The following is a 14726-nucleotide window of genomic DNA, read 5'->3' as shown; positions in this document are numbered from 1 at the left end:
GTTGGTGATTACTGGCAGGGCTCTTACATTTCGAATTTTCAACCGCAGAATGAGAGAAATGAGAGAGAGAATGAGATAGATTTTTAATTCCTATTTAGGAGGAGTTAATACGAGCGTAAGGTATCACGGCAAGTGATGGACGTGTCTATAAATAAGCGAGCACGCCCACTTCTTCTCAATCTGCTTTTTTCTTTAGTGAGTCGCGGGAGACACGGCAGTTTTCCTCCTTTTTTTTCTCTCTTCCGCATTACTTCCTTTGGGGCTTTTATTCCCGCCCCTCCCCCATCCCCAATCCTCGCAGAATAGCATGTAGGCGACAGCAAGCCGGCAGACCTCCCAGCTTTAGTCTAACACAGAGCTCTTCTCTCATCTCCAGCTTGAGGAGAGAGAGATCGTCGACCGCACTCCCAATTCCCATGCATCACTGACTCAATATCCCTAACTGCCTGCTGTGGAGAGGGATAGTAGTACCCCTCCAAAGGAAGGCAATCCGCGTGCCCCTTTTGCCTTACCGTGGTCCATTAATCTACTGCATGTCGGTCAGCACTCATGCTCCGCTGCTTAATTGCCAAGTTGTGTAGCGGAACCCGACCCCTAATCATCGCGCTCACGCTACGAGCAGCCATCTCCCGATCTATGAGGAGCGGCCGGGGTCGAACGGCGCTGAGCGCAAAAGAACATATATCGCCATCTTCTGGTTCGCTTTCAGCACCAGTGGCGTTCGGCCTTCTCGATTATCAGTCCCGGATCGTCCACGGAATGCCCGGGACGCGATCCGGCGCTCAGTTTTCCCATGCATTCCTACGGGACCTCCGGTCCGAAGGCAATCCTCGGACTGCCCGTGGACCATCCGGGGCTGGCAAATCGAAGAGGCCCATTGTTTTGACAGAGCCTTGCACCCTGTGAAGAGGAAAGTCCAGCGAAGCTGGCGCTCTGGTGGGATTTGCTATGATGCGGTTTTGCTACATTGGGGATTAGCTATGTTTAATTGCAAGGGCAGTGGCGCGATCGCCACGTTACGGACACAGGACACACGTGACTGGTGGGTAAAGACAATGACGTTTTATTGTAGCGCGGCTACGCCAATCACAGCGTAGGCTCTAGTGCGCCGCAAAGGGGGCCGCCGAATAGCACGCGGCATTGCACAATGTCGGGAGAGGGGGGGAGACGACTCGGGAAGGAGGCGGTGGAGAAGAGTGAGTTCATGACTTTATTGCGCCCGAGACGGGGGAAAGGGAATAAGTGAGGTGGGAGTCCCTGTCATTCTTCCCCCCTCAGACGGCGGCCAGTAGTCCTTGTGCCGTGGCGGCGTCTTCGGCCATCTGGACGGCCCGGAGTTGAGCGTCCGGATCTGAACTGAGCGGCACGGTCTCCCACTTCTCCGAGGAAGTGATGCTTAATGCTTGAAGTGTGCTGTTGACTTTAAGGGGGCAGGCCCACGAAATGTGTTCAAGGTCGGCCCTTGATGAACATAATTTACACTTAGTTTTGTTGAGCCCGGGGTAACGATGGCTGTACGTCACCGGGTTCGGAAGGTTGTAGGACTGAAGAGGACGCCAGGCTACTGACTGTCACTTTTCCAAGGTGCGATGAGCTGAGGGATATCTGATCCTCCCTAATCGCTAATGATCAATTATTAACGTGGTGGTGTATCCTATTCTCCCTCCGCCGATGACCGCGCTTCACTGTGCAACACGTGATGTGGGAAAGCCAGCCTACAAAGCCCAGGCTTACACCGATCCCCTTAAAGTCGGCGTCACCACGTAACACCAATACATTGCTGGGAAAATATTCTGCCACGGGCAATATATATGGTCGTATCAAAATGTGGAGGCCCTAGAACTTTATTTACATTTTTTACAATTTTTTTCCATACGTCGAAAATTGTTTGTCTACGTTCGGTCTGTCTCTGGAAACGATCTGCTGGATTTGAGCCATAGATATCTCCGCTGTAAAATGACACGCCGCTCTAACTTGTAGCTTTGTGGGAGCTTCAATTGTAACGGCGTGGGTTCGAGCCTCCGCAATTCTACGCTTTTTTTTTCGAGGTCGAGCGAGTTTTATGTAAAAAAGTTGTAAATCAATACGTGTACCCATCTTTGATAAAGCGTAAGAGTGGTTCAATATGTTTTAGATTGCTTTAGGCGCAGTGTGGAGCCTATCGCCGTATTTAGTTGATACTTGGCACCTTGCAGGAGGGGCCGTCTTTGTACTGTTAAAAACAATGGAATGTCGCGGCCGGGTCATGGAACGCGGCCGGGCTAAGGCGTTGCGTTGCTGAGCACGAGGTCGCGGGTTCGATTGCCGCTTTTCTGATGGAGGCGAAAAGCGAAAACGCCCGTGTGTACGAGCTTTCGGCGCACGTTAAAGATCCGCAGGAGGTCAAAATTAATCCGGAGCCCTCCACTACGGCGCGCCTCATCGCCTGCGTTGCGTCTGCGCGTTAAACCCTTACAATCAAAATCAATCGTGGTGATGACGGTGTATCATGGAGTGCCAGAGAGGCAAGCATGCGTCGTGTCCTGTGGTAGCAACCTGGCGGCCTTTCACGGCGTGCCGTTAGCTTCACGAGCGAAAAAGCCCGTCTGAGATACGCGCAGGCGGGTTGCTCCTTTTGCGCGCTCTACTTGTGTCGAGAAGAACAGCGTCGTCTCAGTCGGGGTCGTTTGCAGAGACAGCGCAGTGCACGGCGTGTTGTCAAAACAGACGAGCTCAATGAAAGGTGGCACTCGGCCAAGGGCGGTCGCTTCTCCCCCGTATCGTCGTTTCTTGTAACGCCGCGAGCTCTGGCTGCTGCTGCGTGAAGAGCCGCCTGGAGTGTACGTAGATGAAACATGATGAGGGAATGATCTGCATATGAACAAACAGCCCCACCCTCGCCCTTTTTTTAAAGCGAAAGCTTTTTCAGTGGGAGTCGATGGTGTCTTGTCGAAAGATTAATGCATTTCCCCGTAGACCGGTTGGTGGAACAAAAAGTTCTGACTTGAAAATTCAGCTTGGACGAAAACCACTGGACTTAGGGAATTTTCAAGTCGATATTAACCAACTCGCCCAAACCCAAGCAATTTTACGATAATATCTGATAATATCTCTGGACACACAGCGCGTGCGTGAAACCAGGCTTCTATTTTGTCAAAACGTTTGTTTCAAAGTTGCGAAAAAGGAACGGTTTCAGATAAGACAGTGTATACACATCGATCATAAAAGAGTACAATAGTATACTGTTATGTCATAAACCACGTATCGGTATACATTGAGGTCGTTCGTAGATGCGTCCACATAGTGCGCGAAAAAATCATCGCATGAGTTCGTTTTTCGTTTGCGATTTGGGTCTTTGAAGCTTTGGCGATCGATTGGGCGCACTTTCAGTGAAGGTAGGTCGCACTTCTAGCTTTTAGGCTCCTCTCAACTTTCCTTAGGAAGGGGTGGTAAATTTTTCTTACCTGCGTGGCTCGAAAAGGTACTTGTTTAAAGTGATCGAGTGGAGCAGCAAAACGGTGTCAAGATGCGTATGCGCGGCCAAATTGGGGAATGTCTTCCTCAAAGCGTGCTACGCCTTCGCTTGTGCCATCGCGCTCCCTACGCGTGAGGTAGTCATTGTGAGCGCAGCGCTAGTCACCGGCATGACCTTTTGAAAGCTTCGCATGTAGGAAACCCTTGCATAATTCCCTTCTCCACCTTTGAATCTGTTTGTTGTTCTCTGGCCACTGGTGATATATATGTTTTCGCCTCATTTAGAATATACCCTATTGTCAGCGCGCCGTTGTCACGTCATTGTGTGGCTTTTTTTTAGCTCTTACTAAACGCCCCAAGTGCAATAGCCACAAATTGTGAGCAACGAAGACGCCTGTGTGCACGATGTGCGTGTTGGGAACCGGAGGTTGTCCAAAAAAATTAGCTCGGCTATGCCAGGATATGGTAAAGTTCAGCTGGTTATTCTTAGGTTTCCTGGTTGTCTAGGATTAGCTGATTATCATGCGTACTGCTGCTAAAACGATTTCTAATCCAGTCAAATCCAATCCCACACAATACAATCGTGGCGGCGGCGGCTCCGGTGCGCCAGCTGTGCTGCAGTGAACCAGAATACTTAGCTTAGCTGTGTACCTTGATACGTCACTGATCCTCGCGCATGCGCAGCACGGCTCTCCAGGAGCCACGCGAAACTTCTCAACCTCGGCCAGTGTAGCTCACGCTACAAAATATTATGAGCTCTTCATCCTGGCACAAGTGCGAGACGTTGGCGTTTAAATACAGAGCATAAAATGGGGCTACGGGCTCCAAAAAATATGCCCAGATTGGCGCGAAAGCGGCAAAATCCCCCCCCCCCCCCCTTTCTATGTCGATATAAAAGCGAAGGACAGGCGTGTCGTCGGACGCAGCGAACGCAGCGCCGCAGTGCCGCGCGCCCAAAGATGCCCGAGCGGATCGATGGCATGCGACGAGGGTTGCCGCGCGCGCGGTCGGCGCCGAGCGTTAGCAGAGCAGTCGGCGGCGCCGCCGCAACGTGCCACCTGCCTGAAACCGCGCTCCGCTTTCAAAATCATCTTGTGCTTGACACATGGCAGCTGTGAACGTCGAGGAAGCGTGGCTGGAAGCGACGTCGTCGGTGACAAATGAGGGAGTCCCCTCTGCGCGCGCATCTGGCGTCCGGGTTCGAGGTTTCTCTGTCTCGGGTTCGATTCCACAGGTTGTGTGCAATCTGGAGACACTTTTGACGATTTTGTTCTGGGCTGTCACTTTCGGGGGAAGGAAAGACCGCGCGCGGCGCTGATTGGCTGGTCTCGCGCTGCTTCGAGGTGTTCGACAGCGAAGTTTAGCTTTGCGGCTGAACCCAACTTTTTAAGCGAAGCCAGCAGCTATGTGCGCAGTGCGAACGTAGGGGAAACCTGCGTGCTTTTATCTGTACTTAAGCAACCGACATGCAAGGGTTTAGGCAATATTTCCTTTCAAAGGGTGATAGGGGGTGGGGCGAGACAGAAGTCCATTCTGCGTAAGTTCGGCGTGCGATAGAAAAAGGAATTATCTGTAGTTGGTAGTGGTGATAAGCTGAGTCAGTGGCTTCGTTTATTCTGCTCCCCTCCCCCCCCCCTGCTATTTGCAAAACCCGAACCGCCCCCCCCCCCCCCCCTTATTAGCGTATGCCACTGCCGTCGAGGCGCTGTCCGTCGCGCGAACTATAGTGTACTGCTGCGCGAACCGGTGAGTAGCGCAGAAAACAAGAAGGCTGCCCCTGGTATTCTGTAAACTAACTGATTCAAACAGTAGCCATCGCGACGTAGGTGGTTGTGCAAATCTTTAGCGGCAAACGTGACATCATGACCGGAAGTGACGTCACACCAGGAAGGGAGGACATGTCTGATATGGTGACTCATAGCGAAAGCTTACGTTAAAGCAAAGCCAGCAACGCCCTATGATTTACACGACGAGGCAGTTAAGACCTTCCTATCTGTGCGTTTGTAGCCGACATGACAGCGTCCGTCACGTGACCCCGTGGAGCTGCGCAGACAAAGAGGTCGCCGGAAGGGTGCTGCGGGGTCACCCTATCAAAAGGAGGTTGATGCAGATATTCGACCGCAGAGTGAACGTCAAAACCAGAAGCAATATCACAACAGGAAATTGCGTTGTCATTGATAGCGTGGCCAGAAGTGACGTAAGTGCAAGCTGTGAGGTCGCTTAGCTTCTCGGTGACATTTTCTCCTTCAACGTCATTGCAGTGCACGCAGTGCTGTGAAGTAGTGAACGGGTACAGAGGCCGAAGAGAGACTGTAAGAGACGCTAAGTTCTCGCTCATATCAGAGAGTTTTAGTATATCGGAAAGCGCCACGTTAGCGCGCCCATAGCGTTAGCGGGCACGCTAACCGTCGCGTAACGAGGCGCTATCCGTTTGCGATTGCGGCGCGCAAACGTTAACGCCACAGGTAAAACGCTATACTAAAACTCTCTATTGTGCTCACTGCCCAAGAAACTTCTCATTCCAACACCACGCAGTATGGCTGACCATTGAATTTTCGCTCCCAAGGGCGCCTACTGAATAAGGCATAGCGGTCCAACCTCGAACGGTTGAGCTTCGTCGGCAAGGTCGCCAGATAGGACATTTTCGCTGCGTGCACTGGGAAGTCTCCAGACGGGAACAGGAAGGAGCCGCTCCAGTGAGGCCTAACCCCGTCTGGGAAAAAGAAGCGCGTATTTTTGGAACCTCTTCAAGCAGTGAAGTGTAGTTGCTGCACTAGTAGAGCCCATAGATAAGCCACGCAACCCTTTACCTGGTGCTATGCGCATCAAGTTGGATGCGGAAGTGCCCGTGTCTGTATAAGCGGCAGCTTACATGTCTGGCGCTTTGAAGTTCGAGGCGACGTTCCAGAGCGGCTGCCGGCCCCTTACAGCAGAGTCGTTTCCAGCCCGGCCTTTCAAGGCGCCGTGGCTCCTTCCCAATGCATCGCGCTACGACACATTACGGCGAACCAATGACATGGCTCAGTCTTACCGTTCCATTAAGCTTGCATCACCCAGAGTAAGCGTGTTCTCTATTAGCGTCGCTCGTCTCACGGTATAGGTGCTCTTAACATCCGCGTACTACAACGTTATCACGAATGTCTCCTTCTTACAATTTCCTGGCTACAGGGCGGCCAGGGAGGCTTTGCAGCCGTGTCGTTAGACATCTCGAACCGAGCCCAAAGGCTCGTGCGATTGTAAATAGATATTCCGTGTTTAGAAAAGTGGCGATTTTAGCGGAGCACAAAGGTGACCTTATTTAGACGTTCCTCTTGGAGAAGAGAAGACGAGAACGAGAACTGTGGGCTCAGGACGTCGATTGTTGAGCTTACGTGGACCTTGCTTCCTGCACGGAACTTGTGTATTAAGATATTCTTTCCTGGTAGCATCATACTTCGGGTGCGGCAGCATTTGTCTTGGTCAACGCTAACCTGTCACAGAAAATATTTTGCAACGCAAAATGAATACTGCAACAAGTAAACTGATTTTAAGAAGTCTGCTGCACTTTTTTTTTCATTATGTAATTATAGTGAAAAGGGTAAGTTTAATTTTGGTAAATAAGATATACCAAACTCTCAGCATTAGAAGTTTCAGTCTTAAATGGTGAATTTAAAACCTAAAATATTGTTTATATTGTTTACCGGTATAGCTGATTGGTATTTCATTAACTGCGTGCCTGTAAGGTCGTTCATAGTGGAACAAATTGGCATGCTAGGTTCCCTTGAGTACGTGACGTTGTTGTTTTAGCTTTTAGATAGCGACAAATGCGGAACAGCGACTCTAAAAGACGTAACTTGAAGTACGAATTCTGCGCTTCAAACGCGTGGATGTCATAAAAGGTGGTGGGAGCTTGTAAAGCTGCAGCATTTTTTTCATCCACGTTATGTTTATAATGAAAAGAAATAGAAACATAACTAGTATATAGTTTTAAAGGGTAATTGTAAAATTTGAATTCGAATGTGACATCTGACATTTTCATTTCAAAGGGTGGCATTTTCAAATGCGCCGAACCGATTACAGCACGCTTTTCCGTGAGCATTTTACATAGGAAATTCTCGAAACTGTAATTTCTTCGCTGTAAAAAAAAACAATTAAGGACGCTAGCGAAAGCTCCAAAAAAGCGGGAGATCCCATTACGGTTTGCTGCTACGGGAACTCCTTCCTTACATTCAAACCACGCACTGCAACCTTCTGTCTATAATAAAATCTTTGAATTTTACTTTGACTTTGACCGGCATTACTAGGGAGAAACTCAGGTGAAATCGGTTTGATAGTTGCTGATAACGCTTGCACTAGAGTAGCAACGTATTTTGATTGATTGATTGATTGATTGTGGGGTTTAACGCGCCGACGCAACGCAGGCGATGAGGCGCGCCGTAGTGGAGGGCTCCGGGTTAATTTTGACAACCTGGGGATCTTTAACGTGCGCCGAAATCTCGAACACGCGGGCGTTTTTGCTTTTCGCCTCCATTAAAAAAGCGGCCGCCGCGGCCGGGAATCGAACCCGCGTCCTCGTGCTCAGCCGCACAGCGCCTTAGCCACTGAGCCACCGCGGCGGGTGCAAAGTATTTTGTGCGAGGATAGTGTTAGAGTTGTTTTCTATGGTGCCGTTTGTAGAACACCGCCCGTATAAAGGACGTCCGTTCGGAGATACGAAAGATGGGCTCTAACTGCAGAAGGAATTGGCACCGCGGAGAATTATCCTCCACGAGCCGGCGTCCTCTTGTCATTCGAGCAGTGCGCATCGGCCTTGAGTCATGAGGCGAGGACATGCGCACGGAAGCGCAGCATCGCCACACGTCATCCCACGCGGAAGTCGAGAGACGACGTCGTGTCGAGCCGCGCGCAGCAAAAGAGCAGCGCGGGCTGGAGGGAGACGCTTTGTTTCTCAAGGCCTCATCGCTCGTAATGCGGTTAGGCCAAGACGCGCTTTATCTGGCGGTTGCCTTCGATGCGACTATCGTGTCGGCGACACAAGCATTGCAGGCAATGTCTGAAAGCGTTCCGAAGGCCACACGGAAGACGCGCGACTTTTGGGGCACCAACTTTCTCTGGGTTCCAGATACTGGTCGCTTGGAATTAATTTACTATCCTTTAGTTCCTTTATTTCATGCGTGCACTTAAGCAGATAAATTAGGGGAGGCTGTTGCTTAGGGTTACATCGCTTTAGAATCCGGCTTGCCAGATGATACCCGCCTCGCCAAACTTCGCCGCCAAATACATCCCCCTGTCTAGCTGGCACGGTAACCGCTACACTATCGGTGTGAGCTGGGGAGGCAGTGTATTAGGGCCAGTGCGACGTACGCCTAACACAGCCCCGCTTCAGTTATGTACAGTCATGGACAAATGAAATACTAGCATGAAAATATTAATCAAAACGCACAAATATCGCGATTTCATTCAGTGCAAGTCAAAACGACGCGTGGCTTAATTGCAAATACAACCTTAGGAATTGTGGCTTCCCAAATATACTATAATAGAGCGCCGTTATGGACATCCACGAAGAGATTTTTTTTTTTTTTTTCAATTTTGCGTGCTGTAGTTCGTATTTTGGTGTTCGCATTTTATTTGGTCATGCCTGCACGTGCTTTTAGGCCGGCGAGCGTTGCGGCTGGCGCAAACTCAGCGCCAGCAGCTTGGCGCGTAGTTTCTTGCTTATATGTGTAACGTCCTCCGGGCCGTATTATCAAGCTGCATACACTCCTTTCTGGTTAAAGGAGGTGAGGCGGCAGACAGATGTAATCCCGGCGTTTTTGAATCGTGGAAGCATGACTGTGCGGGAAATAAGCTGACGGGTCGGGAAAGCTTCATTGCGAAGCGGGTTGCATCTTGACGATTCGCCCTTCTCGTCTGTTGTTCCGTGGACGAGCGAGCCTGCTCCTCATCGTCGCCCGATTAGTCTGCGGGAGCAGATCGTGACGATGCTTGGCTGTCGGGTGTGAGCTCGGTGGGCAAGCCAACTCTTGTCAGCGCCAGCTCATTGGTTTCGTCTGGGGCGAGAGCGCGTCCCCACAGTTTCTTCCCTCCGTCACGTCGCCTGGGAACGAGAAGGCTTAGAGGCCCTGGAGCTCCGGTGTGCCGGGAACTGGCACGTGGCGGCGGCGTCGGCCCGGCAGTCGGAACGGTCGAGCGGCAGACCGTGGAGCGCTTATTTTAGCGCCCGCTCGAGTCGTTCGCGTGAGCAGGCGTCTGGCGGCGCACGCGGAGGCCGAACGCGCAGAGTGCACCGTCATCGCGCCTGATTGGGGTAGGGGTGTGTGGGACATCGCGCAGGTGACAGGACAAGTCGCGCGTGTCGGCGGTTGACCGGTGAATCGCGATTACGGGAATCCGAACTTCACGCGCTGCCGGCATACGCGCCTGTGTGCCAGCGCTGTGGGAGGGAACGGCTGAGCGTAAATGCCTCTTTCAACTGGCTAAAGATTTACGTTGGGATAGTTGGGTTCACATAGTGTCGCTAGATAAGGTTACAGAGTATCGGCACTCTTTTTTCCTATTGTTCCGTGCCGCCGCCCTGATCATTGATCAGTTCGCATCAGGGGACATTTGTTTACACTGCGACGGTTCACGGGCACCGTAATTTTGTTGCTTATGCGTTTTCTGTCGGTCAACTGTGGTAGTCTCAGTTTGTCCGCCCTGCTCTGCGGCTGCCCGCGACTGCCGTCGTTCCGACCGTGAATCAAAGATAACGCGCTTCGAAGCATTTCAGCTGCAGAAGTGTGTCCGGAGATGCCGGGTTGCTGCGTCTTCGGCACTGTTGTTTACAAATGACCTCGTCAAAGTGAGCGGTGAGGCCGCAGAAGCGGCAATCTGGCAACGCTGATAAACACCAAAATGGCAGCCGTTGCTCACTTGCGTGCCTCAGTGACGGTGCTCTGTAGCTTATCTGGTGACACTAGGTTCACATTACAGCATGAAAAACAGTGCTTGGGGTTGTCTTCTTTTTCGCCCAAGTTTTCCGCGTTGTTTTTCGAGCAGTAGGGCCTTCTTTGCGCTAGGCCCCGATCTTTCGGCGCAAGAAAAAATGGAACAGCTCGAACTAAACAGAGCCGAGGAATAGGAACACGGAGAACACAAACTGGCGTTGTGCTCCTCAGTCATGTTTCGCTCGCGCTGTTTCGCTTCTTCGTGAACATGAACCAACTAACTCGCACCAGAGTCCTGCGAAGTCATGTTTCGGCTCAAGTTTTCTGCGTTTGGTTGCAGCTGGTTAACATACACGGAGAGGTGTTCAAAATTGGGCCCACCTCCCCGCGAGGGGGACTCGAGTAAATGCGTCGCATACGGGGTGGGTGTATTGCGTTAACGTTTAGTGTTTGGGGAGTTGGTAGTAGTGAATGCGTTGTATCAGCAGCTTCTTGACGTAGTTTGAATGAGTCAAGGATATAAGGCGCGTTCGTAGCCTCCCATTCTGTGTCGGCTTTGTGGCGCAGTGGGTAGAGCACCATGTACATTGCGTTCCGCCCGCAGGGTCGAGGGATCGAAACCAGGCGCCGGATAGTATTTTTTTATATAGTGTAAGGGAGGGGCGCGGACTACGACTACGGACGTCAACGCGGGTGACATCATGAGTTACTGAAATGCTCTGCATTTAAAATTTCTGAGTTTAAGTAGCCCAACAAAGACTATCGTCTTTAAAAAGATTCTCGCTCGATTAAACCGTTATTATCTCTCTCTTTCTCTCTCTCTCTCTTGTACCTAAAGCTTCTTGAAAGATAGAATTTTCTTGCCCAATCTTTTTTGTAGACATGCTCCTCAAAAGACAGGAAAACAAGAAAGACAACTTCATTGTGGCGTCATCACTACCACTATCATAATTTTCCGCTCTTAACATTCATAGATTTTGATTAGTAGAAGACGGAAGGCCTCTCCCGCCGACTTTTACCCAATTTTTTAATAGTCTACAGTAGGCACATTTATTGATATGTATGCGATCCTCTCGATTCTTTTCCCGCGTGTTTTTATGGATACCGTACCAAGTCGGGAGCCCACCTCTGGTCTTACGGAGACGTTGAAAACTGAATAAGTTCGTTTCAAGTGAAAGGTCACGTCTTTCGTAGCTTTTGGCAGGAGTGATGGCTTCGTCGAGAAACGACAAAACAGGAACTGAAGGACTATGAGCATCGCTCCTTGACTGATTAATTGGCTGTTTTGATTGATCGTAATGACGTATCCGTTTTTTAACGCAGTGATGACGTGTGCTATATTACAAAAAAGGGACGTATTTATGTTGCACAGTTGTTTTGATTTTACCGCTGCTCTCAGCGGCAGGCTCCAATTATTTATTACGGGTGGCAGCTGTCCTACGCTACATTTCCTTCTATGCTCTTCCTCCATGATGATGATGATGATGATGATGCTTAGCGGCTTCCACTTTGTAACGGGGTGGCGTTGCATGCGACCTTAGTCGTAACGCCACTGTACAGTCACCTTGCCAAAAAAATAATAATTTATGGAATTTCCGTGCTAGTCTGACTTCTATATCCGCATGTTTTACAAGGTTCTTCTCTGCTCTTTTTCCACCAGCATTCTAACCTTGTTTTACTAACTTCTACTGCTGTCCAATTCGCTTTCCCGTTAACCTTAAAACCAAGGGTTTCCGGAAGCTGGATGTCTTTCTCACTGAGGACTGGACGGATACCTTTGCACTCCGTTACTATATGTCGCGTGGTTTCTGGCTTCCTGCTGCATCTTGCGCACAGTTCTTCCTGTACCGGCTCGCGGATAAGCGTTTTTCGGCTTTCCGAAAACCAGCATTCCGTAAGCGCCCTGTCTCACGGAACAGTCGCTGGGCCGGAAGCCTCTCGTGCCGGACCGCACAAAAACCGCGCCGGCTGGTGCATCGGGATATAAGTGCGATCAGCGCAGAACAAAGTCTGATTCAGCGTTCGCAATGCGCCTGCCTCAAGTACGCAGCCACGGCGTCATCGATTCAGCCGCTTGACGTCAGTGACTTCATCATTCACAATGACGTCAGTGACGCTTCGTCATTGACGATGACGTCGCTGCTTCGTCATTGACAATGACGTCAGCGACGTCACTGTCAATGACGAAGCAGCGACGTCATTGTCAATGACGAAGCCGGGGAAAACTTCCTTTGCTGACGAGGTCTCGTTGCGGCTGTGACTGCCCAGGGTCCGCACATCCGCATTGTGGCGCAAGGGATATAACAATTCTTTTATTGTGAAGCGCATGGCGTAATACATTCTTCCAACACTGCGCGTATTGTGTGCCGGTCTCGCTGCGTTCCTAGTGGAGTGCGTGCACAATAAGCAGTCGCATGGAAATGATTAAATTGTGTATCCTCTTTTCTTAATCGGGTACTCCGATCTGTGTCATTCGACAAACCACTTCATTGGACGTGATCAATATTATCTATGCGTCCTCCCAATATACGTAATCCAAGGCTCCAGTAAAAACAAAAAAAATCCCGCCATCTCCACGAAGTGAATGATGATGAGAGGGGCGAAGCTAAAATGCTTATCAGTAAAACCGTGAAACATTCGCCCACACATCATACAAAGACTCGACACATCAAGCTTTCCACCGCTCCGTTGACAAGCCCGTCGACGACGTCGTTGTTTGTGGTGATTATGTAGGGCTTGTTTGGGACGATGAGAATCTCCATGGGTAAGTTGGCGAATTCGGTGTGTGACATTTTAGCCACCTTGGCCGTCGCCTTCTGCAGACCATCTTGTGTCGCGTACCCCCGGTACGTGTCTTGAGCTCGCAGGCGACGAACGACGACCTATTCTTCTTCCTCTCCTCCTTGTTGGGTAGCAACGAACGCGCTGAACGTTTTGACCTCTTCGGCCAATCTTTGATTGGCCAATCCCTAGGGGGATCCTGCCACAATCATCATCATTCTGCCGTGTACGGCCGGGACAGGGCCCGAGCAAGAGGAGCTTCGCCCCTAAAACAAAGGGGGGGGGGGGTGGCGGATAGAAGGCGTCGGTGACTGGCATTGAACCGGTTTCTTGCAAATGTCTGAACACCAGCTTTTAAACCACTGAGCTGTAGCTGCATGATACCTTCAGCTTGAAGATAGAGAGAGAAAAGAGAAAAACCCAGGTGGCAAGCGTGTATACAGTGGCTGGTCGGCGGTGAGAGAGGTTTCTCCGTTAACTTCATCGCTAGTGGAGCACCAAATTTTAAATTGCGCGCCATAGTAAACCTCGTTAGCTTCATCGCTAGTGGAGCACCAAATTTTAAATTGCGCGCCATAGTAATGCGAAAATGACCGAAACTCAATATTAAACGCCCATTTTGTCGCGACTGTGGCGGCACAACTTGAATTTGTCCCCCATTGGTTCAAAACGATTCACCTCTCGCTTGGCATGACCTCTCACGCGAATCGCGAAAACTCTGCCTATCCTTCTCTGATAATGTTATATACCAGCGTTTGTTCCTCTTTGTTCTACCCCTCACATTGCAGCGGAAATAATACGATACAGGCGAGGAAAACAATTAGTGAGAATTTCGGCTAAGCGTCAAGCAGAACGAAGAGGTAAGAATAAGGGCACGAAAGGTGACAGCGGCTCTTTCCTGTCCTTATCCTTTCGTCGAGTTGTGCTTGTCGCTTGACCGAAATTCCACCATGAAGTACCAACTAGCCTGCATATACTTAATTCACGACAATTCGGCCCACAGGACAACGGCTGTCCTGTGGGCATGCATATAATCTTCGCTTGTCGGTTCTTTTTCGCTTTGAAAGTTTAAAGTAAAAAAAAAATGAATGAGCTAAGCACGCGGCCCGGAGCTTTGTTTTGTTGCGGCGCGGACTGCACAAGCGTCAGAATGCACCCATTTGCTCGACCCACAGCCATTGTGCATGCCGAGCGGTTCTCACTTTCGGCTTTGACAGCCGTCGACTCCGACACTCCCCCTCCGCAGCCACAGGCTGCAGGTAATCACGGCGAGTGCCCGTCGCCCTCACCGGCCCTCGCCTGATGAGGCACGCACGCATCGGCGCCTGCAGCGAGACGAGGCCGGACTCCTCGCGTCAACCCCCGGCGTCGGGCCGCATCAGCATCGCCTGACCTCGATCGATCACTGAACGGCGTGTATCGCCGCATGTCCCTATGACGCGCGCCAAAAGCCTTGTCTCGGGGTGTGCTTGCGGCGTTTGTGTGGCACGCGCTATCAGTTTGCACCAAGCGACGGTGCTATGCTTCCCCCCCCCCCTCTCTCTCTCTCTCTCTCTCTCTCTCTCTCTCTCTCTCTCTCTCTCTCTC

The 14726-nt window shown here is 50.7% G+C and overlaps 1 protein-coding gene across 13 annotated transcripts in view; it reads left to right on the top strand.

The window, feature by feature from the left end:
- Window positions 1–14726, top strand: part of Pmca (plasma membrane calcium-transporting ATPase 3) — a 283076-nt gene that overhangs the window by 32829 nt on the left and 235521 nt on the right. The window lies entirely within an intron of this gene.

Source organism: Haemaphysalis longicornis, unplaced genomic scaffold (assembly GCF_048455015.1).
Source record: "Haemaphysalis longicornis isolate Haplotype H1 unplaced genomic scaffold, Haemaphysalis longicornis Haplotype H1 scaffold_9, whole genome shotgun sequence".
NCBI classification, from domain to species: Eukaryota; Metazoa; Arthropoda; class Arachnida; order Ixodida; family Ixodidae; genus Haemaphysalis; species Haemaphysalis longicornis.
This window is presented reverse-complemented; position numbering and strand designations above follow the sequence as displayed.